Genomic DNA, 27,658 nt, shown 5'->3' with positions numbered 1-27,658 from the left:
CATGAGGGAATGAATGAGATCTGACAGTGTTTGTTGATATGAGACCTCCATCATGAGGGAATGAATGAGATCTGACTGTGTTTGTTGATATGAGACCTCCATCATGAGGGAATGAATGAGATCTGACAGTGTTTGTTGATATGAGACCTCCATCATGAGGAATGAATGAGATCTGACAGTGTTTGTTGATATGAGACCTCCATCATGAGGAATGAATGAGATCTGACAGTGTATGTTGATATGAGACCTCCATCATGAGGAATGAGATCTGACAGTGTTTGTTGATATGAGACCTCCATCATGAGGGAATGAATGAGATCTGACTGTGTTTGTTGATATGAGACCTCCATCATGAGGAATGAGATCTGACAGTGTATGTTGATATGAGACCTCCATCATGAGGAATTAGATCTGACAGTGTATGTTGATATGAGACCTCCATCATGAGGATTGAATGAGATCTGACAGTGTTTGTTGATATGAGACCTGCATCATGAGGAATGAGATCTGACTGTGTATGTTGATATGAGACCTCCATCATGAGGGAATGAATGAGATCTGACAGTGTTTGTTGATATGAGACCTCCATCATGAGGAATTAGATCTGACAGTGTTTGTTGATATGAGACCTGCATCATGAGGAATGAGATCTGACTGTGTATGTTGATATGAGACCCCCATCATGAGGGATTGACTGAGATCTGACTGTGTATGTTGATATGAGACCTCCATCATGATGAATGAGATCTGACTGTGTATGTTGATATGAGACCTCCATCATGAGGAATGAGATCTGACTGTGTATGTTGATATGAGACCTCCATCATGAGGGATTGAATGAGATCTGACTGTGTTTGTTGATATGAGACCTGCATCATGAGGAATTAGATCTGAATGTGTATGTTGATATGAGACCTCCATCATGAGGAATTAGATCTGACAGTGTATGTTGATATGAGACCTGCATCATGAGGGATTGAATGAGATCTGACTGTGTTTGTTGATATGAGACCTCCATCATGAGGGAATGAATGAGATCTGACTGTGTTTGTTGATATGAGACCTCCATCATGAGGGAATGAATGAGATCTGACTGTGTTTGTTGATATGAGACCTCCATCATGAGGGAATGAATGAGATCTGACAGTGTTTGTTGATATGAGACCTCCGTCATGAGGAATTAGATCTGACAGTGTTTGTTGATATGAGACCTCCATCATGAGGGAATGAATGAGATCTGACAGTGTTTGTTGATATGAGACCTCCATCATGAGGGATTGAATAAGATCTGACTGTGTTTGTTGATATGAGACCTCCATCATGAGGAATGAATTAGATCTGACAGTGTTCGTTGATATGAGACCTCCATCATGAGGGAATGAATGAGATCTGACTGTGTTTGTTGATATGAGACCTCCATCATGGGAATGAATGAGATCTGACTGTGTTTGTTGATATGAGACCTCCATCATGAGGGAATGAATGAGATCTGACAGTGTTTGTTGATATGAGACCTATCATGAGGAATTAGATCTGACAGTGTTCATGTTGATATGAGACCTCCATCATGAGGAATGAGATCTGACAGTGTTTGTTGATATGAGACCTCCATCATGAGGGAATGAATGAGATCTGACTGTGTTTGTTGATATGAGACCTCCATCATGAGGGAATGAATGAGATCTGACAGTGTTTGTTGATATGAGACCTCCATCATGAGGAATTGAGATCTGACAGTGTTTGTTGATATGAGACCTCCATCATGAGGAATGAATGAGATCTGACTGTGTATGTTGATATGAGACCTCCATCATGAGGGAATGAATGAGATCTGACTGTGTTTGTTGATATGAGACCTCCATCATGAGATCTGACTGTGTATGTTGAATGACCTCCATCATGAGGAATGAGATCTGACTGTGTTTGTTGATATGAGACCTCCATCATGAGGGAATGAATGAGATCTGACTGTGTTTGTTGATATGAGACCTCCATCATGAGGGATTGAATAAGATCTGACTGTGTTTGTTGATATGAGACCTCCATCATGAGGGAATGAGATGACTGTGTTTGTTGATATGAGACCTCCATCATGAGATCTGACAGTGTTTGTTGATATGAGACCTCCATCATGAGGGAATGAATGAGATCTGACTGTGTTTGTTGATATGAGACCTCCATCATGAGGGAATGAATGAGATCTGACAGTGTTTGTTGATATGAGCCCTCCGTCATGAGGAATTAGATCTGACAGTTTATGTTGATATGAGACCTCCATCATGAGGAATTAGATCTGACAGTGTTTGTTGATATGAGACCTGCATCATGAGGAATGAGATCTGACTGTGTATGTTGATATGAGACCTCCATCATGAGGGAATGAATGAGATCTGACTGTGTTTGTTGATATGAGACCTCCATCATGAGGAGATCTGACAGTGTTTGTTGATATGAGACCTCCATCATGAGGGAATGAATGAGATCTGACAGTGTTTGTTGATATGAGACCTCCATCATGAGGGAATGAATGAGATCTGACTGTGTTTGTTGATATGAGACCTCCATCATGAGGGATTGAATGAGATCTGACAGTGTTTGTTGATATGAGACCTCCATCATGAGGAATGAGATCTGACTGTGTTTGTTGATATGAGACCTCCATCATGAATGAGATCTGACAGTGTTTGTTGATACGAGACCTCCGTCATGAGGAATTAGATCTGACAGTGTTTGTTGATATGAGACCTCCATCATGAGCGAATGAGATCTGACAGTGTTTGTTGATATGAGACCTCCATCATGAGGGAATGAATGAGATCTGACAGTGTTTGTTGATATGAGACCTCCATCATGAGGGATTGAATAAGATCTGACTGTGTTTGTTGATATGAGACCTCCATCATGAGGGAATGAATGAGATCTGACAGTGTTTGTTGATATGAGACCTCCATCATGAGGGAATGAATGAGATCTGACTGTGTTTGTTGATATGAGACCTCCGTCATGAGGAATTAGATCTGACAGTGTATGTTGATATGAGACCTCCATCATGAGGAATTAGATCTGACAGTGTATGTTGATATGAGACCTCCAGGAATGAGATCTGACTGTGTTTGTTGATATGAGACCTCCATCATGAGAATTGAGATCTGACAGTGTTTGTTGATATGAGACCACCATCATGAGAATGAGATCTGACTGTGTTTGTTGATATGAGACCTCCATCATCTGTGTTTGTTGATATGAGACCTCCATGAATGAGATCTGACTGTGTTTGTTGATATGAGACCTCCATCATGAGGAATGAGATCTGACTGTGTATGTTGATATGAGACCTCCATCATGAGGAATGAGATCTGACAGTGTTTGTTGATATGAGACCACCATCATGAGGGATTGAATGAGTTCTGACTGTGTTTGTTGATATGAGACCTCCATCATGAGGGATTGAATAAGATCTGACTGTGTTTGTTGATATGAGACCTCCATCATGAGGAATGAATGAGATCTGACAGTGTTTGTTGATATGAGACCTCCATCATGAGGGAATGAATGAGATCTGACTGTGTTTGTTGATATGAGACCTCCATCATGAGGGAATGAATGAGATCTGACAGTGTTTGTTGATATGAGATCATGAGGAATTAGATCTGACATTATGTTGATATGAGACCTCCATCATGAGGAATTAGATCTGACAGTGTTTGTTGATATGAGACCTCCATCATGAGGAATGAGATCTGACTGTGTATGTTGATATGAGACCTCCATCATGAGGGAATGAATGAGATCTGACTGTGTTTGTTGATATGAGACCTCCATCATGAGGGATTGAATGAGATCTGACTGTGTTTGTTGATATGAGACCTCCATCATGAGGAATGAATGAGATCTGACAGTGTTTGTTGATATGAGACCTCCATCATGAGGGAATGAATGAGATCTGACTGTGTTTGTTGATATGAGACCTCCATCATGAGGGATTGAATGAGATCTGACTGTGTTTGTTGATATGAGACCTCCATCATGAGGAATGAGATCTGACTGTGTTTGTTGATATGAGACCTCCATCATGAGGGAATGAATGAGATCTGACAGTGTTTGTTGATATGAGACCTCCGTCATGAGGAATTAGATCTGACAGTGTTTGTTGATATGAGACCTCCATCATGAGCGAATGAGATCTGACAGTGTTTGTTGATATGAGACCTCCATCATGAGGAATGAATGAGATCTGACAGTGTTTGTTGATATGAGACCTCCATCATGAGGGATTGAATAAGATCTGACTGTGTTTGTTGATATGAGACCTCCATCATGAGGAATGAATGAGATCTGACAGTGTTTGTTGATATGAGACCTCCATCATGAGGGAATGAATGAGATCTGACTGTGTTTGTTGATATGAGACCTCCATCATGAGGAATTAGATCTGACAGTGTATGTTGATATGAGACCTCCATCATGAGGAATTAGATCTGACAGTGTATGTTGATATGAGACCATCATGAGGAATGAGATCTGACTGTGTTTGTTGATATGAGACCTCCATCATGAGGATTGAGATCTGACAGTGTTTGTTGATATGAGACCACCATCATGAGGGATTGAATGAGATCTGACAGTGTTTGTTGATATGAGACCTCCATCATGAGGGAATGAATGAGATCTGACAGTGTTTGTTGATATGAGACCTCCATCATGAGGGAATGAATGAGATCTGACTGTGTTTGTTGATATGAGACCTCCATCATGAGGGAATGAATGAGATCTGACTGTGTTTGTTGATATGAGACCTCCATCATGAGGAATGAATGAGATCTGACTGTGTTTGTTGATATGAGACCTCCATCATGAGGGAATGAATGAGATCTGACAGTGTTTGTTGATACGAGACCTCCGTCATGAGGAATTAGATCTGACAGTGTTTGTTGATATGAGACCTCCATCATGAGGAATGAGATCTGACAGTGTTTGTTGATATGAGACCTCCATCATGAGGGAATGAATGAGATCTGACTGTGTTTGTTGATATGAGACCTCCATCATGAGGGAATGAATGAGATCTGACAGTGTTTGTTGATATGAGACCTCCATCATGAGGGAATGAATGAGATCTGACTGTGTTTGTTGATATGAGACCTCCATCATGAGGGAATGAATGAGATCTGACTGTGTTTGTTGATATGAGACCTCCATCATGAGGGAATGAATGAGATCTGACAGTGTTTGTTGATATGAGACCTCCATCATGAGGGAATGAATGAGATCTGACAGTGTTTGTTGATATGAGACCTCCGTCATGAGGAATTAGATCTGACAGTGTATGTTGATATGAGACCTCCATCATGAGGAATGAGATCTGACAGTGTTTGTTGATATGAGACCTCCATCATGAGGGAATGAATGAGATCTGACTGTGTTTGTTGATATGAGACCTCCATCATGAGGAATGAATGAGATCTGACAGTGTTTGTTGATATGAGACCTCCATCATGAGGAATTAGATCTGACAGTGTATGTTGATATGAGACCTGCATCATGAGGGATTGAATGAGATCTGACTGTGTTTGTTGATATGAGACCTCCATCATGAGGGAATGAATGAGATCTGACTGTGTTTGTTGATATGAGACCTCCATCATGAGGAATGAGATCTGACTGTGTATGTTGATATGAGACCTCCATCATGAGGAATGAGATCTGACAGTGTTTGTTGATATGAGACCACCATCATGAGGATTGAATGATCTGACTGTGTTTGTTGATATGAGACCTCCATCATGAGGGATTGAATAAGATCTGACTGTGTTTGTTGATATGAGACGTCCATCATGAGGAATGAATGAGATCTGACAGTGTTTGTTGATATGAGACCTCCATCATGAGGAATGAATGAGATCTGACTGTGTTTGTTGATATGAGACCTCCATCATAAGGGAATGAATGAGATCTGACAGTGTTTGTTGATACGAGACCTCCGTCATGAGGAATTAGATCTGACAGTGTTTGTTGATATGAGACCTCCATCATGAGCGAATGAGATCTGACAGTGTTTGTTGATATGAGACCTCCATCATGAGGGAATGAATGAGATCTGACAGTGTTTGTTGATATGAGACCTCCATCATGAGGGATTGAATAAGATCTGACTGTGTTTGTTGATATGAGACCTCCATCATGAGGAATGAATGAGATCTGACTGTGTTTGTTGATATGAGACCTCCATCATGAGGGAATGAATGAGATCTGACTGTGTTTGTTGATATGAGACCTCCGTCATGAGGAATTAGATCTGACAGTGTATGTTGATATGAGACCTCCATCATGAGGAATTAGATCTGACAGTGTATGTTGATATGAGACCTCCATCATGAGGAATGAGATCTGACTGTGTTTGTTGATATGAGACCTCCATCATGAGGATTGAGATCTGACAGTGTTTGTTGATATGAGACCACCATCATGAGGTATTGAATAAGATCTGACTGTGTTTGTTGATATGAGACCTCCATCATGAGGAATGAATGAGATCTGACAGTGTTTGTTGATATGAGACCTCCATCATGAGGGAATGAATGAGATCTGACTGTGTTTGTTGATATGAGACCTCCATCATGAGGGAATGAATGAGATCTGACTGTGTTTGTTGATATGAGACCTCCATCATGAGGGAATGAATGAGATCTGACAGTGTTTGTTGATATGAGACCTCCATCATAAGGGAATGAATGAGATCTGACAGTGTTTGTTGATATGAGCCCTCCGTCATGAGGAATTAGATCTGACAGCTTATGTTGATATGAGACCTCCATCATGAGGAATTAGATCTGACAGTGTTTGTTGATATGAGACCTCCATCATGAGGAATGAGATCTGACTGTGTTTGTTGATATGAGACCTCCATCATGAGGGAATGAATGAGATCTGACAGTGTTTGTTGATATGAGACCTCCATCATGAGGGAATGAATGAGATCTGACTGTGTTTGTTGATATGAGACCTCCATCATGAGGGAATGAATGAGATCTGACTGTGTTTGTTGATATGAGACCTCCATCATGAGGGAATGAATGAGATCTGACAGTGTTTGTTGATATGAGACCTCCATCATAAGGGAATGAATGAGATCTGACAGTGTTTGTTGATATGAGCCCTCCGTCATGAGGAATTAGATCTGACAGCTTATGTTGATATGAGACCTCCATCATGAGGAATTAGATCTGACAGTATTTGTTGATATGAGACCTCCATCATGAGGGAATGAATGAGATCTGACTGTGTTTGTTGATATGAGACCTCCATCATGAGGGAATGAATGAGATCTGACAGTGTTTGTTGATATGAGACCTCCATCATGAGGAATTAGATCTGACAGTGTTTGTTGATATGAGACCTCCATCATGAGGAATGAGATCTGACTGTGTATGTTGATATGAGACCTCCATCATGAGGGAATGAATGAGATCTGACTGTGTTTGTTGATATGAGACCTCCATCATGAGGAATGAGATCTGACTGTGTATGTTGATATGAGACCGCCATCATGAGCGATTGAGATCTGACAGTGTTTGTTGATATGAGACCACCATCATGAGGGATTGAATGAGTTCTGACTGTGTTTGTTGATATGAGACCTCCATCATGAGGGATTGAATAAGATCTGACTGTGTTTGTTGATATGAGACCTCCATCATGAGGGAATGAATGAGATCTGACTGTGTTTGTTGATATGAGACCTCCATCATGAGGGAATGAATGAGATCTGACAGTGTTTGTTGATATGAGCCCTCCGTCATGAGGAATTAGATCTGACAGTTTATGTTGATATGAGACCTCCATCATGAGGAATGAGATCTGACAGTGTTTGTTGATATGAGACCTCCATCATGAGGAATGAGATCTGACTGTGTATGTTGATATGAGACCTCCATCATGAGGGAATGAATGAGATCTGACTGTGTTTGTTGATATGAGACCTCCATCATGAGGAATGAATGAGATCTGACAGTGTATGTTGATATGAGACCTCCATCATGAGGAATTAGATCTGACAGTGTTTGTTGATATGAGACCTGCATCATGAGGAATGAGATCTGACTGTGTTTGTTGATATGAGACCTCCATCATGAGGGAATGAATGAGATCTGACTGTGTTTGTTGATATGAGACCTCCGTCATGAGGAATTAGATCTGACAGTGTATGTTGATATGAGACCTCCATCATGAGGAATTAGATCTGACAGTGTATGTTGATATGAGACCTCCATCATGAGGAATGAGATCTGACTGTGTTTGTTGATATGAGACCTCCATCATGAGGATTGAGATCTGACAGTGTTTGTTGATATGAGACCTCCATCATGAGGTATTGAATGAGATCTGACTGTGTTTGTTGATATGAGACCTCCATCATGAGGGAATGAATGAGATCTGACAGTGTTTGTTGATATGAGACCTCCATCATGAGGAATTAGATCTGACAGTGTTTGTTGATATGAGACCTGCATCATGAGGAATGAGATCTGACTGTGTATGTTGATATGAGACCTCCATCATGAGGGAATGAATGAGATCTGACTGTGTTTGTTGATATGAGACCTCCATCATGAGGAATGAGATCTGACTGTGTATGTTGATATGAGACCGCCATCATGAGTATGTTGAATGAGATCTGACAGTGTTTGTTGATATGAGACCTCCATCATGAGGGAATGAATGAGATCTGACTGTGTTTGTTGATATGAGACCTCCATCATGAGGGATTGAATAAGATCTGACTGTGTTTGTTGATATGAGACCTCCATCATGAGGAATGAATGAGATCTGACAGTGTTTGTTGATATGAGACCTCCATCATGAGGGAATGAATGAGATCTGACTGTGTTTGTTGATATGAGACCTCCATCATGAGGGAATGAATGAGATCTGACAGTGTTTGTTGATATGAGCCCTCCGTCATGAGGAATTAGATCTGACAGTTTATGTTGATATGAGACCTCCATCATGAGGAATTAGATCTGACAGTGTTTGTTGATATGAGACCTGCATCATGATGGAATGAATGAGATCTGACAGTGTTTGTTGATATGAGACCTCCATCATGAGGAATGAGATCTGACTGTGTTTGTTGATATGAGACCTCCATCATGAGGAATTAGATCTGACAGTGTATGTTGATATGACCTCCATCATGAGATCTGACAGTGTTTGTTGATATGAGACCTGCATCATGAGGAATGAGATCTGACTGTGTATGTTGATATGAGACCTCCATCATGAGGGAATGAATGAGATCTGACAGTGTTTGTTGATATGAGACCTCCGTCATGAGGAATTAGATCTGACAGTGTATGTTGATATGAGACCTCCATCATGAGGAATTAGATCTGACAGTGTTTGTTGATATGAGACCTCCATCATGAGGAATGAGATCTGACTGTGTTTGTTGATATGAGACCTCCATCATGAGGAATGAGATCTGACAGTGTTTGTTGATATGAGACCTCCATCATGAGGAATTAGATCTGACAGTGTTTGTTGATATGAGACCTCCATCATGAGGAATGAGATCTGACTGTGTTTGTTGATATGAGACCTCCATCATGTGGATTGAGATCTGACAGTGTTTGTTGATATGAGACCACCATCATGAGGATTGAATGAGATCTGACTGTGTTTGTTGATATGAGACCTCCATCATGAGGGATTGACTGAGATCTGACTGTGTTTGTTGATATGAGACCTCCATCATGATGAATGAGATCTGACTGTGTATGTTGATATGAGACCTCCATCATGATGAATGAGATCTGACTGTGTATGTTGATATGATACCTCCATCATGAGGAATGAGATCTGACTGTGTATGTTGATATGAGACCTCCATCATGAGGGATTGAATGAGATCTGACAGTGTTTGTTGATATGAGACCTCCATCATGAGGAATGAGATCTGACTGTGTTTGTTGATATGAGACCTCCATCATGAGGGAATGAATGAGATCTGACAGTGTTTGTTGATATGAGACCTCCATCATGAGGAATGAGATCTGACTGTGTTTGTTGATATGAGACCTCCATCATGAGGGATTGACTGAGATCTGACTGTGTTTGTTGATATGAGACCTCCATCATGAGGGATTGAATGAGATCTGACAGTGTTTGTTGATATGAGACCTCCATCATGAGATCTGACTGTGTTTGTTGAATGAGATCTGACTGTGTTTGTTGATATGAGACCTCCATCATGAGGATTGAATGAGATCTGACTGTGTATGTTGATATGAGACCTCCATCATGAGGGATTGAATGAGATCCATCATGAGGGATTGAATGAGATCTGACTGTGTTTGTTGATATGAGACCTCCATCATGAGAAATGAGATCTGACTGTGTTTGTTGATATGAGACCTCCATCATGAGGGAATGAATGAGATCTGACTGTGTTTGTTGATATGAGACCTCCATCATAAGGGAATGAATGAGATCTGACTGTGTTTGTTGATATGAGACCTCCGTCATGAGGAATTAGATCTGACAGTGTATGTTGATATGAGACCTCCATCATGAGGAATTAGATCTGACAGTGTATGTTGATATGAGACCTCCATCATGAGGAATGAGATCTGACTGTGTTTGTTGATATGAGACCTCCATCATGAGGATTGAGATCTGACAGTGTTTGTTGATATGAGACCACCATCATGAGGTATTGAATGAGATCTGACTGTGTTTGTTGATATGAGACCTCCATCATGAGGGATTGAATAAGATCTGACTGTGTTTGTTGATATGAGACCTCCATCATGAGGAATGAATGAGATCTGACAGTGTTTGTTGATATGAGACCTCCATCATGAGGGAATGAATGAGATCTGACTGTGTTTGTTGATATGAGACCTCCATCATGAGGGAATGAATGAGATCTGACTGTGTTTGTTGATATGAGACCTCCATCATGAGGGAATGAATGAGATCTGACAGTGTTTGTTGATATGAGACCTCCATCATGAGGAATTAGATCTGACAGTGTATGTTGATATGAGACCTCCATCATGAGGAATTAGATCTGACAGTGTTTGTTGATATGAGACCTCCATCATGAGGGAATGAATGAGATCTGACTGTGTTTGTTGATATGAGACCTCCATCATGAGGGAATGAATGAGATCTGACAGTGTTTGTTGATATGAGACCTCCGTCATGAGGAATTAGATCTGACAGTGTTTGTTGATATGAGACCTCCATCATGAGGAATGAGATCTGACTGTGTATGTTGATATGAGACCTCCATCATGAGGGAATGAATGAGATCTGACTGTGTTTGTTGATATGAGACCTCCATCATGTGTTTGGAATGAATCATGAGGGAATGAGATCTGACTGTGTTTGTTGATATGAGACCTCCATCATGAGGAATGAATGAGATCTGACAGTGTTTGTTGATATGAGACCTCCATCATGAGGAATTAGATCTGACAGTGTTTGTTGATATGAGACCTCCATCATGAGGGAATGAATGAGATCTGACTGTGTTTGTTGATATGAGACCTCCATCATGAGGGAATGAATGAGATCTGACAGTGTTTGTTGATATGAGACCTCCATCATGAGGAATGAATAGATCTGACAGTGTTTGTTGATATGAGACCTCCATCATGAGGAATGAGATCTGACTGTGTTTGTTGATATGAGACCTCCATCATGAGGGAATGAATGAGATCTGACTGTGTTTGTTGATATGAGACCTCCATCATGAGGGAATGAATGAGATCTGACAGTGTTTGTTGATATGAGACCTCCATCATGAGGAATTAGATCTGACAGTGTTTGTTGATATGAGACCTGCATCATGAGGATGAGAGATCTGACTGTGTATGTTGATATGAGACCTCCATCATGAGGAATGAGATCTGACTGTGTATGTTGATATGAGACCTCCATCATGAGCGATTGAATGAGATCTGACAGTGTTTGTTGATATGAGACCTCCATCATGGGGAATGAGATCTGACAGTGTTTGTTGATATGAGACCTGCATCATGAGGAATGAGATCTGACTGTGTATGTTGATATGAGACCTCCATCATGAGGGAATGAATGAGATCTGACTGTGTTTGTTGATATGAGACCTCCATCATGAGGAATGAGATCTGACTGTGTATGTTGATATGAGACCTCCATCATGAGCGATTGAATGAGATCTGACAGTGTTTGTTGATATGAGACCTCCATCATGGGGAATGAGATCTGACAACGTTTGTTGATATGAGACCTCCATCATGATGGAATGAAAGAGATCTGACTGTGTTTGTTGATATGAGACCTCCATCATGAGGAATGAGATCTGACTGTGTTTGTTGATATGAGACCTGACTGTGTATGTTGATATGAGACCTCCATCATGAGGAATGAGATCTGACTGTGTATGTTGATATGAGACCTCCATCATGAGGGATTGAATGAGATCTGACAGTGTTTGTTGATATGAGACCTCCGTCATGAGGAATTAGATCTGACAATGTATGTTGATATGAGACCTCCATCACAGGGAATGAATGAGATCTGACAGTGTTTGCTGATATGAGACCTCCATCATGAGGGAATGAATGAGATCTGACAGTGTTTGTTGATATGAGACCTCCATCATGAGGAATGAGATCTGACTGTGTATGTTGATATGAGACCTCCATCATGAGGGAATGAATGAGATCTGACTGTGTTTGTTGATATGAGACCTCCATCATGAGGGAATGAATGAGATCTGACAGTGTTTGTTGATATGAGACCTCCGTCATGAGGAATTAGATCTGACAGTGTTTGTTGATATGAGACCTCCATCATGAGGGAATGAATGAGTCTGACTGTGTTTGTTGATATGAGATCCATCATGAGGGAATGAATGAGATCTGACAGTGTTTGTTGATATGAGACCTCCATCATGAGGGAATGAATGAGATCTGACTGTGTTTGTTGATATGAGACCTCCATCATGAGGGAATGAATGAGATCTGACTGTGTTTGTTGATATGAGACCTCCATCATGAGGGAATGAATGAGATCTGACAGTGTTTGTTGATATGAGACCTCCATCATGAGGAATATGAATGAGATCTGACAGTGTTTGTTGATATGAGACCTCCATGAGGAATGAGGGAATGAATGAGATCTGACTGTGTTTGTTGATATGAGACCTCCATCATGAGGGAATGAATGAGATCTGACAGTGTTTGTTGATATGAGACCTCCGTCATGAGGAATTAGATCTGACAGTGTTTGTTGATATGAGACCTCCATCATGAGGAAGGAGATCTGACTGTGTATGTTGATATGAGACCTCCATCATGAGGGAATTAATGAGATCTGACTGTGTTTGTTGATATGAGACCTCCGTCATGAGGAATTAGATCTGACAGTGTATGTTGATATGATACCTCCATCATGAGGAATTAGATCTGACAGTGTTTATTGATATGAGACCTCCATCATGAGGGAATGAATGAGATCTGACAGTGTTTGTTGATATGAGACCTCCGTCATGAGGAATTAGATCTGACAGTGTATGTTGATAGAGACCTCCATCACGAGGGATTGAGATCTGACTGTGTTTGTTGATATGAGACCTCCATCATGAGGGAATGAATGAGATCTGACAGTGTTTGTTGATATGAGACCTCCATCATGAGGAATTAGATCTGACAGTGTATGTTGATATGAGACCTCCATCATGAGGGAATGAATGAGATCTGACTGTGTTTGTTGATATGAGACCTCCATCATGAGGGAATGAATGAGATCTGACAGTGTTTGTTGATATGAGACCTCCATCATGAGGGAATGAATGAGATCTGACAGTGTTTGTTGATATGAGACCTCCATCATGAGGAATGAGATCTGACTGTGTATGTTGATATGAGACCTCCATCATGAGGGAATGAATGAGATCTGACAGTGTTTGTTGATATGAGACCTCCGTCATGAGGAATTAGATCTGACAGTGTTTGTTGATATGAGACCTCCATCATGAGGAATGAGATCTGACTGTGTATGTTGATATGAGACCTCCATCATGAAGGATTGAATGAGATCTGACAGTGTTTGTTGATATGAGACCTCCATCATGAGGAATGAGATCTGACAGTGTTTGTTGATATGAGACCTCCATCATGAGGAATTAGATCTGACAGTGTATGTTGATATGATACCTCCATCATGAGGAATTAGATCTGACAGTGTTTATTGATATGAGACCTCCATCATGAGGGAATGAATGAGATCTGACAGTGTTTGTTGATATGAGACCTCCGTCATGAGGAATTAGATCTGACAGTGTATGTTGATATGAGACCTCCATCACGAGGGATTGAATAAGATCGGACTGTGTTTGTTGATATGAGACCTCCATCATGAGGGAATGAATGAGATCTGACTGTGTTTGTTGACATGAGACCTCCATCATGAGGGAATGAGATGAGTGTTTGTTGATATGAGACCTCCTCATGAGGAATTAGATCTGACAGTGTTTGTTGATATGAGACCTCCATCATGAGGGAATGAATGAGATCTGACTGTGTTTTTTGATATGAGACCTCCATCATGAGGATTGAGATCTGACAGTGTTTGTTGATATGAGACCTCCATCATGAGAATTAGATCTGAATGTTTGTTGATATGAGATCTGACTGTGTTTGTTGATATGAGACCTCCATCATGAGGGAATGAATGAGATCTGACAGTGTTTGTTGATATGAGACCTCCATCATGAGGAATGAGATCTGACAGTGTTTGTTGATATGAGACCTCCATCATGAGGAATGAGATCTGACAATGTTTGTTGATATGAGACCTCCATCTGAGATCTGACAGTGTTTGTTGATATGAGACCTCCATCATGAGGGAATGAGATCTGACTGTGTTGTTGATATGAGACCTCCATCATGAAGGATTGAATGAGATCTGACAGTGTTTGTTGATATGAGACCTCCATCATGAGGAATGAGATCTGACAGTGTTTGTTGATATGAGACCTCCATCATGAGGGGAATGAGATCTGACAGTGTTTGTTGATATGAGACCTCCATCATGAGGAATGAGATCTGACTGTGTATGTTGATATGAGACCTCCATCATGAGGGATTGAATGAGATCTGACAGTGTTTGTTGATATGAGACCTCCATCATGAGGAATGAGATCTGACAGTGTTTGTTGATATGAGACCTCCATCATGAGGAATTAGATCTGAATGTTGATAGATCTGACTGACAGTGTTTATTGATATGAGACCTCCATCATGAGGGAATGAATGAGATCTGACAGTGTTTGTTGATATGAGACCTCCGTCATGAGGAATTAGATCTGACAGTGTATGTTGATATGAGACCTCCATCACGAGGGATTGAATAAGATCTGACTGTGTTTGTTGATATGAGACCTCCATCATGAGGGAATGAATGAGATCTGACTGTGTTTGTTGACATGAGACCTCCATCATGAGGGAATGAATGAGATCTGACAGTGATGATATGAGACCTCCGTCATGAGGAATTAGATCTGACAGTGTATGTTGATATGAGACCTCCATCATGAGGGAATGAATGAGATCTGACTGTGTTTGTTGATATGAGACCTCCATCATGAGGATTGAGATCTGACAGTGTTTGTTGATATGAGACCTCCATCATGAGGAATTAGATCTGACAGTGTTTGTTGATATGAGACCTCCATCATGAGGGAATGAATGAGATCTGACAGTGTTTGTTGATATGAGACCTCCGTCATGAGGAATTAGATCTGACAGTGTATGTTGATATGAGACCTCCATCATGAGGAATGAGATCTGACAGTGTTTGTTGATATGAGACCTCCATCATGAGGAATGAGATCTGACAGTGTTTGTTGATATGAGACCTCCATCATCTGACTGTGTTTGTTGATATGAGACCTCCATCATGAGGAATGAGATCTGACAATGTTTGTTGATATGAGACCTCCATCATGAGGGAATGAATGAGATCTGACTGTGTTTGTTGATATGAGACCTCCATCATGAGGAATTAGATCTGACAGTGTTTGTTGATATGAGACCTCCATCATGAGGAATGAATGAGATCTGACAGTGTTTGTTGATATGAGACCTCCATCATGAGGAATGAATGAGATCTGACAGTGTTTGTTGATATGAGACCTCCATCATGAGGAATGAGATCTGACTGTGTATGTTGATATGAGACCTCCATCATGAGGAATGAGATCTGACTGTGTATGTTGATATGAGACCTCCATCATGAGGGAATGAATGAGATCTGACTGTGTTTGTTGATATGAGACCTCCATCATGAGGAATTAGATCTGACAGTGTATGTTGATATGAGACCTCCATCATGAGGAATTAGATCTGACAGTGTTTGTTGATATGAGACCTGCATCATGAGGAATGAGATCTGACTGTGTATGTTGATATGAGACCTCCGTCATGAGGAATTGAATGAGATCTGACTGTGTTTGTTGATATGAGACCTCCATCATGAGGGATGAATGAGATCTGACTGTGTTTGTTGATATGAGACCTCCATCATGAGGGAATGAATGAGATCTGACTGTGTTTGTTGATATGAGACCTCCATCATGAGGAATGAATGAGATCTGACAGTGTTTGTTGATATGAGACCTCCATCATGAGGAATGAGATCTGACTGTGTATGTTGATATGAGACCTCCATCATGAGGGATTGAATGAGATCTGACAGTGTTTGTTGATATGAGACCTCCATCATGAGGAATGAGATCTGACTGTGTTTGTTGATATGAGACCTCCATCATGAGGAATGAGATCTGACTGTGTATGTTGATATGAGACCTCCATCATGAGGAATGAGATCTGACTGTGTTTGTTGATATGAGACCTCCATCATGAGGGAATGAATGAGATCTGACTGTGTTTGTTGATATGAGACCTCCATCATGAGGAATTAGATCTGACAGTGTATGTTGATATGAGACCTCCATCATGAGGAATTAGATCTGACAGTGTTTGTTGATATGAGACCTCCATCATGAGGGAATGAATGAGATCTGACAGTGTTTGTTGATATGAGACCTCCGTCATGAGGAATTAGATCTGACTGTGTATGTTGATATGAGACCTCCATCACGAGGGATTGAATAAGATCTGACAGTGTATGTTGATATGAGACCTCCATCATGAGGGAATGAATGAGATCTGACTGTGTTTGTTGATATGAGACCTCGATCATGAGGAATGAGATCTGACAGTGTTTGTTGATATGAGACCTCCGTCATGAGGAATTAGATCTGACAGTGTATGTTGATATGAGACCTCCATCATGAGGAATGAGATCTGACTGTGTATGTTGATATGAGACCTCCATCATGAGGGATTGAATAAGATCTGACAGTGTTTGTTGATATGAGACCTCCATCATGAGGAATGAGATCTGACAATGTTTGTTGATATGAGACCTCCATCATGAGGGAATGAATGAGATCTGACTGTGTTTGTTGATATGAGACCTCCATCATGAGGGAATTAATGAGATCTGACAGTGTTTGTTGATATGAGACCTCCATCATGAGGAATTAGATCTGACAGTGTTTGTTGATATGAGACCTCCATCATGAGGGAATTCATGAGATCTGACTGTGTTTGTTGATATGAGACCTCCATCATGAGGGAATGAATGAGATCTGACAGTGTTTGTTGATATGAGACCTCCGTCATGAGGAATTGGATCTGACAGTGTATGTTGATATGAGACCTCCATCATGAGGGATTGAATGAGATCTGACAGTGTTTGTTGATATGAGACCTCCATCATGAGGAATGAGATCTGACTGTGTTTGTTGATATGAGACCTCCATCATGAGGAATGAGATCTGACTGTGTATGTTGATATGAGACCTCCATCATGAGGAATAAGATCTGACTGTGTATGTTGATATGAGACCTCCATCATGAGGGAATTAATGAGATCTGACTGTGTTTGTTGATATGAGACCTCCGTCATGAGGAATTAGATCTGACAGTGTTTATTGATATGAGACCTCCATCATGAGGGAATGAATGAGATCTGACAGTGTTTGTTGATATGAGACCTCCGTCATGAGGAATTAGATCTGACAGTGTATGTTGATATGAGACCTCCATCATGAGGGAATGAGATCTGACAGTGTTTGTTGATATGAGACCTCCATCATGAGGAATTAGATCTGACAGTGTATGTTGATATGATACCTCCATCATGAGGAATATAGATCTGACAGTGTTTGTTGATATGAGACCTCCATCATGAGGGAATGAATGAGATCTGACAGTGTTTGTTGATATGAGACCTCCATCATGAGGATTAGATCTGACAGTGTATGTTGATATGAGACCTCCATCATGAGGAATGAGATCTGACAGTGTTTGTTGATATGAGACCTCCATCATGAGGGAATGAATGAGATCTGACAGTGTTTGTTGATATGAGACCTCCATCATGAGGAATGAGATCTGACAGTGTTTGTTGATATGAGACCTCCATCATGAGGAATGAGATCTGACTGACATGTGTATGTTGATATGAGACCTCCATCATGAGGAATGAGATCTGACAGTGTTTGTTGATATGAGACCTCCATCATGAGGAATGAGATCTGACAATGTTTGTTGATATGAGACCTCCATCATGAGGGAATGAATGAGATCTGACTGTGTTTGTTGATATGAGACCTCCATCATGAGGGAATGAATGAGATCTGACAGTGTTTGTTGATATGAGACCTCCATCATGAGGAATTAGATCTGACAGTGTTTGTTGATATGAGACCTCCATCATGAGGGAATTAATGAGATCTGACTGTGTTTGTTGATATGAGACCTCCATCATGAGGGAATGTGAGATCTGACAGTGTTTGTTGATATGAGACCTCCATCTGACTGAGTGTTTGTTGATATGAGACCTCCATCATGAGGAATTAGATCTGACAGTGTTTGTTGATATGAGACCTCCATCATGAGGGAATTGAATGAGATCTGACAGTGTTTGTTGATATGAGACCTCCATCATGAGATCTGAATGAGAGATCTGATCTGACTGTGTATGTTGATATGAGACCTCCATCATGAGGGAATGAATGAGATCTGACTGTGTTTGTTGATATGAGACCTCCCATGAGGAATTAGATCTGACATCATGTTGATATGAGACCTCCATCATGAGGGAATGAGATCTGACTGTGTTTGTTGATATGAGACCTCCATGAGGAATTAGATCTGACAGTGTTTATTGATATGAGACCTCCATCATGAGGGAATGAATGAGATCTGACAGTGTTTGTTGATATGAGACCTCCGTCATGAGGAATTAGATCTGACTGTGTATGTTGATATGAGACCTCCATGAGGGATGAATAAGATCTGACTGTGTTTGTTGATATGAGACCTCCATCATGAGGGAATGAATGAGATCTGACAGTGTTTGTTGATATGAGACCTCCATCATGAGGAATTAGATCTGAATGTTGATATGAGACCTCCATCATGAGGGAATGAATGAGATCTGACAGTGTTTGTTGATATGAGACCTCCATCATGAGGAATTAGATCTGACAGTGTATGTTGATATGAGACCTCCATCATGAGGAATGAATGAGATCTGACAGTGTTTGTTGATATGAGACCTCCATCATGAGGGAATGAATGAGATCTGACAGTGTTTGTTGATATGAGACCTCCGTCATGAGGAATTAGATCTGACAGTGTATGTTGATATGAGACCTCCATCACGAGGGATTGAATAAGATCGGACTGTGTTTGTTGATATGAGACCTCCATCATGAGGGAATGAATGAGATCTGACTGTGTTTGTTGACATGAGACCTCCATCATGAGGGAATGAATGAGATCTGACAGTGTTTGTTGATATGAGACCTCCGTCATGAGGAATTAGATCTGACAGTGTATGTTGATATGAGACCTCCATCATGAGGGAATGAATGAGATCTGACTGTGTTTGTTGATATGAGACCTCCATCATGAGGATTGAGATCTGACAGTGTTTGTTGATATGAGACCTCCATCATGAGGAATGAATGAGATCTGACAGTGTTTGTTGATATGAGACCTCCATCATGAGGGAATGAATGAGATCTGACAGTGTTTGTTGATATGAGACCTCCGTCATGATCTGACAGTGTTTGTTGATAGACCTCTAGATCTGTGTATGTTGATATGAGACCTCCATCATGAGGAATGAGATCTGACAGTGTTTGTTGATATGAGACCTCCATCATGAGGAATGAGATCTGACTGTGTTTGTTGATATGAGACCTCCATCATGAATGAGATCTGACAGTGTTTGTTGATATGAGACCTCCATCATGAGGGAATGAATGAGATCTGACTGTGTTTGTTGATATGAGACCTCCGTCATGAGGAATTAGATCTGACTGTGTATGTTGATATGAGACCTCCATCACGAGGGATTGAATAAGATCTGACTGTGTTTGTTGATATGAGACCTCCATCATGAGGGAATGAATGAGATCTGACAGTGTTTGTTGATATGAGACCTCCGTCATGAGGAATTAGATCTGACAGTGTATGTTGATATGAGACCTCCATCATGAGGGAATGAATGAGATCTGACTGTGTTTGTTGATATGAGACCTCGATCATGAGGAATGAGATCTGACAGTGTTTGTTGATATGAGACCTCCGTCATGAGGAATTAGATCTGACAGTGTATGTTGATATGAGACCTCCATCATGAGGAATGAGATCTGACTGTGTATGTTGATATGAGACCTCCATCATGAGGGATTGAATAAGATCTGACAGTGTTTGTTGATATGAGACCTCCATCATGAGGAATGAGATCTGACTGTGTTTGTTGACATGAGACCTCCATCATGAGGAATGAGATCTGACTGTGTTTGTTGATATGAGACCTCCATCATGAGGGAATTAATGAGATCTGACAGTGTTTGTTGATATGAGACCTCCATCATGAGGAATTAGATCTGACAGTGTTTGTTGATATGAGACCTCCATCATGAGGGAATTCATGAGATCTGACTGTGTTTGTTGATATGAGACCTCCATCATGAGGGAATGAATGAGATCTGACAGTGTTTGTTGATATGAGACCTCCGTCATGAGGAATTGGATCTGACAGTGTATGTTGATATGAGACCTCCATCATGAGGGATTGAATGAGATCTGACAGTGTTTGTTGATATGAGACCTCCATCATGAGGAATGAGATCTGACTGTGTTTGTTGATATGAGACCTGCATCATGAGGAATGAGATCTGACTGTGTATGTTGATATGAGACCTCCATCATGAGGAATGAGATCTGACTGTGTATGTTGATATGAGACCTCCATCATGAGGGAATTAATGAGATCTGACTGTGTTTGTTGATATGAGACCTCCGTCATGAGGAATTAGATCTGACAGTGTTTATTGATATGAGACCTCCATCATGAGGGAATGAATGAGATCTGACAGTGTTTGTTGATATGAGACCTCCGTCATGAGGAATTAGATCTGACTGTGTATGTTGATATGAGACCTCCATCACGAGGGATTGAATAAGATCTGACTGTGTTTGTTGATATGAGACCTCCATCATGAGGGAATGAATGAGATCTGACAGTGTTTGTTGATATGAGACCTCCGTCATGAGGAATTAGATCTGACAGTGTTTGTTGATATGAGACCTCCATCATGAGGAATGAGATCAGACTGTGTTTGTTGATATGAGTCCTGCATCATGAGGAATGAGATCTGACTGTTTATGTTGATATGAGACCTCCATCATGAGGAATGAGATCTGACTGTGTATGTTGATATGAGACCTCCATCATGAGGAATGAGATCTGACAGTGTTTGTTGATATGAGACCTCCATCATGAGGAATGAGATCTGACAATGTTTGTTGATATGACCTCCATCATGAGGGAATGACCTCCATCATGACTGTGTTTGTTGATATGAGACCTCCATCATGAGGGAATGAATGAGATCTGACAGTGTTTGTTGATATGAGACCTCCATCATGAGGAATGAATGAGATCTGACAGTGTTTGTTGATATGAGACCTCCATCATGAGGAATTAGATCTGACAGTGTTTGTTGATATGAGACCTGCATCATGAGGAATGAATGAGATCTGACTGTGTTTGTTGATATGAGACCTCCATCATGAGGGAATGAATGAGATCTGACAGTGTTTGTTGATATGAGACCTCCATCTCCTGACAGTCATGTTGATATGAGACCTCCATCATGAGGAATGAGATCTGACAGTGTTTGTTGATATGAGACCTCCATCATGAGGAATGAGATCTGACAATGTTTGTTGATATGAGACCTCCATCATGAGGGAATGAGATCTGACTGTGTTTGTTGATATGAGACCTCCATCATGAGGGAATGAATGAGATCTGACAGTGTTTGTTGATATGAGACCTCCATCATGAGGAATTAGATCTGACAGTGTTTGTTGATATGAGACCTCCATCATGAGGGAATTAATGAGATCTGACTGTGTTTGTTGATATGAGACCTCCATCATGAGGGAATGAATGAGATCTGACAGTGTTTGTTGATATGAGACCTCCGTCATGAGGAATTAGATCTGACAGTGTATGTTGATATGAGACCTCCATCATGAGGGATTGAATGAGATCTGACAGTGTTTGTTGATATGAGACCTCCATCATGAGGGAATGAGATCTGACTGTGTTTGTTGATATGAGACCTGCATCATGAGGAATGAGATCTGACTGTGTATGTTGATATGAGACCTCCATCATGAGGAATGAGATCTGACTGTGTATGTTGATATGAGACCTCCATCATGAGGGAATTAATGAGATCTGACTGTGTTTGTTGATATGAGACCTCCGTCATGAGGAATTAGATCTGACAGTGTATGTTGATATGATACCTCCATCATGAGGAATTAGATCTGACAGTGTTTATTGATATGAGACCTCCATCATGAGGGAATGAATGAGATCTGACAGTGTTTGTTGATATGAGACCTCCGTCATGAGGAATTAGATCTGACTGTGTATGTTGATATGAGACCTCCATCACGAGGGATTGAATAAGATCTGACTGTGTTTGTTGATATGAGACCTCCATCATGAGGGAATGAATGAGATCTGACAGTGTTTGTTGATATGAGACCTCCGTCATGAGGAATTAGATCTGACAGTGTATGTTGATATGAGACCTCCATCATGAGGGAATGAATGAGATCTGACTGTGTTTGTTGATATGAGACCTCCATCATGAGGAATTGAGATCAGTGTTTGTTGATATGAGACCTCCATCAGGAATGAGATCTGACAGTGTTTGTTGATATGAGACCTCCATCATGAGGAATGAGATCTGACAGTGTTTGTTGATATGAGACCTCCATCATGAGGGAATGAATGAGATCTGACTGTGTTTGTTGATATGAGACCTCCATCATGAGGGAATTAATGAGATCTGACAGTGTTTGTTGATATGAGACCTCCATCATGAGGAATTAGATCTGACAGTGTTTGTTGATATGAGACCTCCATCATGAGGGAATGAATGAGATCTGACTGTGTTTGTTGATATGAGACCTCCATCATGAGGGAATGAATGAGATCTGACAGTGTTTGTTGATATGAGACCTCCGTCATGAGGAATTAGATCTGACAGTGTTTGTTGATATGAGACCTCCATCATGAGGGATTGAATGAGATCTGACAGTGTTTGTTGATATGAGACCTCCATCATGAGGAATGAGATCTGACTGTGTTTGTTGATATGAGACCTGCATCATGAGGAATGAGATCTGACTGTTTATGTTGATATGAGACCTCCATCATGAGGAATGAGATCTGACTGTGTATGTTGATATGAGACCTCCATCATGAGGGAATTAATGAGATCTGACTGTGTTTGTTGATATGAGACCTCCGTCATGAGGAATTAGATCTGACAGTGTTTATTGATATGAGACCTCCATCATGAGGGAATGAATGAGATCTGACAGTGTTTGTTGATATGAGACCTCCGTCATGAGGAATTAGATCTGACTGTGTATGTTGATATGAGACCTCCATCACGAGGGATTGAATAAGATCTGACTGTGTTTGTTGATATGAGACCTCCATCATGAGGGAATGAATGAGATCTGACAGTGTTTGTTGATATGAGACCTCCGTCATGAGGAATTAGATCTGACAGTGTATGTTGATATGAGACCTCCATCATGAGGGAATGAATGAGATCTGACTGTGTTTGTTGATATGAGACCTCCATCATGAGGATTGAGATCTGACAGTGTTTGTTGATATGAGACCTCCATCATGAGGAATTAGATCTGACAGTGTTTGTTGATATGAGACCTCCATCATGAGGGAATGAATGAGATCTGACAGTGTTTGTTGATATGAGACCTCCATCATGAGGAATTAGATCTGACAGTGTATGTTGATATGAGACCTCCATCATGAGGAATGAGATCTGACAGTGTTTGTTGATATGAGACCTCCATCATGAGGAATGAGATCTGACAATGTTTGTTGATATGAGACCTCCATCATGAGGGAATGAATGAGATCTGACTGTGTTTGTTGATATGAGACCTCCATCTGATCTGTGTTTGTTGATATGAGACCTCCATCATGAGGGAATGAATGAGATCTGACAGTGTTTGTTGATATGAGACCTCCATCATGAGGAATTAGATCTGACAGTGTTTGTTGATATGAGACCTCCATCATGAGGGAATGAATGAGATCTGACTGTGTTTGTTGATATGAGACCTCCATCATGAGGGAATGAATGAGATCTGACAGTGTTTGTTGATATGAGACCTCCATCATGAGGAATTAGATCTGACAGTGTATGTTGATATGAGACCTCCATCATGAGGGATTGAATGAGATCTGACAGTGTTTGTTGATATGAGACCTCCATCATGAGGAATGAGATCTGACTGTGTATGTTGATATGAGACCTCCATCATGAGGAATGAGATCTGACTGTTATGTTGATATGAGACCTCCATCATCTGACTGTGTATGTTGATATGAGACCTCCATCATGAGGGAATTAATGAGATCTGACTGTGTTTGTTGATATGAGACCTCCGTCATGAGGAATTAGATCTGACAGTGTATGTTGATATGAGACCTCCATCATGAGGGAATGAATGAGATCTGACAGTGTTTGTTGATATGAGACCTCCATCATGAGGAATTAGATCTGACTGTGTATGTTGATATGAGACCTCCATCACGAGGGAATGAATAAGATCTGACTGTGTTTGTTGATATGAGACCTCCATCATGAATGAATGGATCTGATCTGTGTTTGTTGATATGAGACCTCCATCTGAGATCTGACTGTGTTTGTTTGTTGATATGAGACCTCCATCATGAGGAATTAGATCTGACAGTGTTTGTTGATATGAGACCTCCATCATGAGGGAATGAATGAGATCTGACAGTGTTTGTTGATATGAGACCTCCGTCATGAGGGAATTAATGAGATCTGACTGTGTTTGTTGATATGAGACCTCCGTCATGAGGAATTAGATCTGACAGTGTTTATTGATATGAGACCTCCATCATGAGGGAATGAATGAGATCTGACAGTGTTTGTTGATATGAGACCTCCATCATGAGGAATTAGATCTGACTGTGTATGTTGATATGAGACCTCCATCACGAGGGATTGAATAAGATCTGACTGTGTTTGTTGATATGAGACCTCCATCATGAGGGAATGAATGAGATCTGACAGTGTTTGTTGATATGAGACCTCCGTCATGAGGAATTAGATCTGACAGTGTATGTTGATATGAGACCTCCATCATGAGGGAATGAATGAGATCTGACTGTGTTTGTTGATATGAGACCTCCATCATGAGGATTGAGATCTGACAGTGTTTGTTGATATGAGACCTCCATCATGAGGAATTAGATCTGACAGTGTTTGTTGATATGAGACCTCCATCATGAGGGAATGAATGAGATCTGACAGTGTTTGTTGATATGAGACCTCCGTCATGAGGAATTAGATCTGACAGTGTATGTTGATATGAGACCTCCATCATGAGGGAATGAATGAGATCTGACTGTGTTTGTTGATATGAGACCTCCATCATGAGGGAATGAATGAGATCTGACTGTGTTTGTTGATATGAGACCTCCATCATGAGGGAATTAATGAGATCTGACAGTGTTTGTTGATATGAGACCTCCATCATGAGGAATTAGATCTGACAGTGTTTGTTGATATGAGACCTCCATCATGAGGGAATTAATGAGATCTGACTGTGTTTGTTAATATGAGACCTCCGTCATGAGGAATTAGATCTGACAGTGTATGTTGATATGAGACCTCCATCATGAGTGAATGAATGAGATCTGACAGTGTTTGTTGATATGAGACTTCCATCATGAGGGAAAAAATTAGATCTGACAATGTTTGTTAATTTGAGACCTCCATCATGAGGAATGAGATCTGACTGTGTATGTTGATATGAGACCTCCATCATGAGTGAATGAATGAGATCTGACAGTGTTTGTTGATATGAGACCTCCATCATGACGGAATGAATGAGATCTGACTGTGTTTGTTGATATGAGACCTCCATCAGGAGGGAATTAATGAGATCTGACTGTGTTTGTTGATATGAGACCTCCATCAGGACGGAATGAATGAGATCTGACTGTGTTTGTTGATATGAGACCTCCATCATGAGGGAATGAATGATATCTGACTGTGTATGTTGATAGGAGACCTCCATCATGAGGAATGAGATCTGACAGCGTTTGTTGATAGGAGACCTCCATCATGAGGAATGAGATCTGACAGCGTTTGTTGATATGAGACCTCCATCTTGAGGGAATGAATGAGATCTGACAGTGTTTGTTGATATGAGACCTCCATCATGAGGGAATGAATGAGATCTGACTGTGTATGTTGATATGAGACCTCCATCATGAGGGAATGAATGAGATCTGACTGTGTATGTTGATAGGAGACCTCCATCATGAGGGAATGAATGAGATCTGACTGTGTATGTTGATATGAGACCTCCATCATGAGGAATGAGATCTGACAGTGTTTGTTGATATGATACCTCCATCATGAGGGAATGAATGAGATCTGACTGTTTTTGTTCAATGAAGTAGAATAATGCTCACATTTCACTGATCCTGCTGCTGGACCGAGATTGGTAGATAGAGGACCTGGCAGTCTATTTAGCTGGTGTGGAGCAGCAAATGTGTTTTTATGGTGCATCAATAAATGAATGCGAGAACATTTGTTGCCAGGATTAGCTATTTGTATCTAGCCTCTCAATAACTGCATAACGCTGCAAGATAGACATGTTCATTATAGTCATACTGAGTTGGTGATGCAATTGTTCACCATCTTGCTAGATCCTCCAAAGACACACAGGGCTTGTTACATTTATTCACATAATAATGGAGTCAGATTGATGAATGTAGTTTATTATTATTCAACATAGTTTCCACCTACATAATGGTGTGCCCTAATGAATACACCCCATGCCCTAACCTGTCCTGAACCACTGACACCTTGAAACAGGTCACTTTTCAGTGAACACTGGTGCACTTGAGAGGC

At 40.7% G+C, this 27,658-nt stretch overlaps 1 protein-coding gene across 3 annotated transcripts in view; it reads left to right on the top strand.

The window, feature by feature from the left end:
- The window catches only part of LOC135557140 (alpha-ketoglutarate-dependent dioxygenase FTO-like), a 229,162-nt gene that overhangs the window by 38,278 nt on the left and 163,226 nt on the right, over positions 1-27,658 (top strand). The window lies entirely within an intron of this gene.

Source organism: Oncorhynchus masou, chromosome 2, assembly GCF_036934945.1.
Source record: "Oncorhynchus masou masou isolate Uvic2021 chromosome 2, UVic_Omas_1.1, whole genome shotgun sequence".
NCBI lineage: Eukaryota > Metazoa > Chordata > Actinopteri > Salmoniformes > Salmonidae > Oncorhynchus > Oncorhynchus masou.
This window is presented reverse-complemented; position numbering and strand designations above follow the sequence as displayed.